Below are 4,745 nucleotides of genomic sequence, written 5' to 3' on the forward strand. Positions count from 1 at the left end.
ATGGACACATAGAGGGAAACAACCCACACTGGGGCCTCCCAGAACAGGGAGCCAGGGGAGGCAGAGCTTCAAGAGGAATAACTAATGGATGTTGGGCTTAATACCTAGGTGATGCAATGATCTTTGCAGCAAACTACCATGGCACATGTTTACTTATGTAACATACCTGCATATCCTGTACATGTACCCCAGAACTTAAAATAAGAGTTGAAAAAGAAAAAGAAAAAGAATTTGCAGACGTACTGAGATCAGGGAATTGAGATCAGGATATCTGAAATCATCTGCCCACCACTGCCCCTAGTGACTCATTTTGGTGGGTGAGGGAGGAGCTGTGGGGATGGACAGAAAGTGGGGCTTTTTAAATTAAAGTGGGGCTTTTAAAATTACAGTTTGATGATGAAATGGGGAGGCAAATTGTTCTGATCATGGTCAAGTAGTTTGATCAGACTCACCTTCCCATGGATAGCTCTGTCTAAACTGGAGAAATTACTCACAGGAAAACAGTTCATGGAAGTCAGAGTCATCCACATCAAGTAGATTCTGGAGGTGATGCCTATAAAAAGGAATTGCAAGGAGTAAGGTATTTGAGGGCACAGCTTTTCACCAGCACATGCTCCATGAATGGTTTCTCTTACACTTTTTTGCATCTTCATTTTAATATAATTTTCAGGGTAGCTTTGTTCAATAAACACTAAGTATTCTGATTCTATTTTAATGTCTGGATAATATAAGTAGTGCTTTTTTTCAGACATGAATGATATTTTATTAATTGTGGTAACATATATGTAACATAAAATTAAATATATTAATCATTTAGGGTATATATTTTAGCACCCGTAATTACATTCAAATTATTATGTAACCAACATCACTGTCTCAAGAACTCATCTTGCAAAACTGAACTTTGTATCATTAAACAGTAACTACCCAGCCTCAATTTCCTCCTATTCCTGACAACCACCCATATAACAACCCACAGAAAATTTCTGTATCTATGAACTTGTGTATTCTAGGTACCTTAGATAAGCCAGTCACATAGTATTGTGTATGATTGTGATTATCTTATTTCACTTTGCATGAATATCTTTAAATTTCATTCATGGTATAGCATGTGTCAAAATTTACTTTCTTTTAAGGATGAATAATCTTCCATTGTATATTTGCACCACATTACTTCCTCAATGGTCACTTGTTATATTTCTACTTTTTGAATATTGTGAATAGTGCTGCTATGAACACGGGTGCAGATATAGCTCTATGATAAGTTACTTTCATTTCTTTCGGATATGTATCCAGAAGTAGAATTGCCAAATGACATGGTAATTCTCTTTAAAATTTTAAATTCTTTTTTAAAAAAATACTTATTTGACTACCTAAGAAATTCTGTCAAAAGCAAGAGAGCTGTGAACACCTGAACTATCACAGAATCCTTTCACCACCTCTCACTAATCCAGGGACACCAAGGTTCAGTTTGTCATCATCAGTGGGTTCTGCTATGGAACGTTTTAGAATCACAAGAGTTTACCACTAATCCAGACCTCCAGCAGGATGAAGTTTCTCCAAGTACCCAAATCTCTTCTTGCTTGGAAAATTCTGAGGGCCCTGCAGACACCTTGGCCAGTTGGAAAACACCACACTGCACAGATCACTCTGTTGGGTTCCACCAGGAGTCAATCCTGTGCCAGCTGAACATGAAACATGTATTGTATTGAAAGAAAATAATCAATAAAGAATAAACACAATAAGAGTTAACAGCACACAACATGGATGAATCTTGAGGACATTATGATAAATGAAATAAACCAGTTACCAAAAGAGAAATACTGTATGATTTCACTTACATGAGGAACTTAGAATAGTTAAAATCATAGAGATAGAAAGTAAAATGATTGCTAGAAGCTGGGGGACAGGGAAATGGGAGTTATTATTCAATGGGTATAAAGTTTCAGTTTTAAAAGATAAAAAAAGTTATGGAGATGAATGAGCATGGTGGTTGAATAACATTAGAAATTAGAATATATTTAATACCATTGCCCTTGTATTAGTCCAATTTCACACTGCTATAAAGAAATACCAGAGACTGGGTAATTTACAAACAAAAAAGATTTAATTACCTAAGTTCCATATGGCTGAGGAGGCTGCAGGAAACGTACAATCATGGCAGAAGGCAAAAGGGAAGCAATGACCTTCTTCACATGGTCGCAAGAGAGAGAAGTGCAAACAGGGGAAAAGCCAGACGCTTATAAAGCCATTAGACCTCATGAGAACGCACTCCCGAACATGTAACAGCATGGGAGAAACCGCCCCCATGATCCAATCACCTCCTTCCCTCTACACGTGGGGATTACAATTCAACATGAGATTTGGATGGGGAAACACAGCCAAACCATAAAAACACTGTACACTTAAAAATGTTTAAGATAGCGAATTTTATTTATGTGTATTTTATCTTAGCACAAAATTGGGAGGAAAAAGAGTTAATAGCAAAGTGATTAGCAACTCCACTTTTCAGTCAGATAGCATTGGTTCCATTCTGGTCTCTGCACTTAAAATCTGTCTGACCTTGAGCAAGACTCATAACAAAACATCATCTCAGTTATTTGGTGATAAAATGGGTATAACTTTAGTGTGGTAGGCTGAATAATAACCTCATCTCCTCACAAAATATCCTAATCCTAGCAACCTGTGTACCTATAAATGTATTACTTTACATGGTAAAAGAAACACTCCAAATGTATTATGCTAAGGATATGACATGGGCAAATTACACTAGATTATCCAAGTGGGCCCAATGTAATCACATTGATCCTTCTAAGAGGGAAATAAGAGGATAAGAGTGGATAGTAGAAGATGTGATACCCCAAGCAAAAGACTCATGAGATGAGGAATGTTGGCAGCCTCTAGAAGCAAAAAAAAAAAAGAAAAGGCGGGGAAATAAATTCTCTCCTAGAACCTTCAGAAGGAAACAGCCTTACTCAACACCTTGATCTTAGCCCAGTGAAACTGATATTGGACCTTCAAACTTCAGAGCTGTAAGAAAGTCATTTGCATTATTTTAAACCACTAAGTTCGTTCTAATTTGTTATAGTACTCATGGAAACTAACACAAATTTTACATACCTCCTAGGTTTATAAGAAAGATTAACACAAAACATGCAAAATTCCAAAAAGAAATGTAAAGGGAACCAAAAGTTGACTGATGGGGAAAGGTGGTGATGGAGGGAAGATTACAAATTTCAGTAAGGTACTCAATGTATGCCTCATTGAGAAGTTGGCCTTCTGTATAAATGTACAAGAGTGCCTGTTTGTCCACACCTTGACCAATGCTTACATGAACACATTTTCATTTTCCACTCAAGAATGTTTAAAAGATATATAATATATACTTTTTTGTTTTTAAGCTATTTTCATGTTTAATAACCATTTCCATTTTCTTTTCCAATGTGTTCATTAGAATCATTTTTCCATGTTTTTATTATATTGGGGTGGTTCGTGGTATATTGTTTACTAGAAAAACATCAAGTTGTAGAAAATATGTGTAGTATGAGCCCAATTTTATAAAGAACCACACTTAATAGCATATGTATTTGTGTGTATATAATATATACAATGAGTGAATATATATTTATGCAGTCATGTGTATAGATACATATATACATATATGTACATCAGTACACTTACATAATAGCTTAAAATGCATGACAAAGTGACTTCCTCTGGAAGATAAGCTCACAAAGAGTAATCACTGATGTCCATTCTCATTTCATAAACTTGAAGATAGAAGGAATGGGAATGGATGACTAGAATTTGATGTGTGTTAGATGTTCAATTGTGTATATTTTGGAGATAAAATGAGGCTAATCACTTCAGGGCCATAGAATCAAATTATCATCACATTAATGATAAGTGTGAAACAATGAGGTATAAATTAGAAAAATAATATAATCTACTGAGGCTTTGCGGAGATCTTGTTCTTGTTTGGGGAGAGAAGAATAACATTCAGAACACATGAGTAGCAATTTGAGAGCATATATTTATACTTAATTCTAAGTTGGAAACATGAAGTAAAAATAATATTTCAAATTTGTATTTAGTGTGCACAGTAACACCTAAGTAAGGGCATGAGTTCTGACACTTAATGTTCATTCCTACCTATCACTTATCCTTTTAATATTTCCCTAAAGGTTAGTTTTGCTCTTTGACAGACCTTCTTTCTCAAATCCAAACCTTGAGAAACTCTAGATAACACGCAGCCAAGAAAGCTTCCCCACCCTCTTTCCCTTTGTCCCTCTCTATGCTTATCATTATGAGGGACAGCATGGCTGATACTCTGTTTCATTTCTTTCTTGCATTATGGACAAAAGAGGAAAAATCTGAGAATAAGCTAGCAATTAGTAACACTTTTCATTTAGAATATTCACAGAAGAAATGAATCTGAATTATGATATGGTAATCATTTTTCTCTGTTTTATAACGAAAACATTAAAAACTCAGCACAAATTATTAGTATGTGTGGCAGTCAATAAAAGTAATACAGAATATTAATAATAGCAGATATATTTATGCAATGACCCAAGCAAGTCTCCTTAATCAAGATCGGATGTTCAATGCATCTTCAGGGAATGGGAAAATGTGATTAGAGGTCAGAAAAGATATCCCTAATACTGGAACTCTCCCTGATTTTAAAAAAATAAAAAAAGACTTGCAGGTGACAAAAGATCAGTAGCCAGGTGACTTAACCTTCT

Source organism: Theropithecus gelada, chromosome 9, assembly GCF_003255815.1.
Source record: "Theropithecus gelada isolate Dixy chromosome 9, Tgel_1.0, whole genome shotgun sequence".
Lineage (NCBI taxonomy): Eukaryota > Metazoa > Chordata > Mammalia > Primates > Cercopithecidae > Theropithecus > Theropithecus gelada.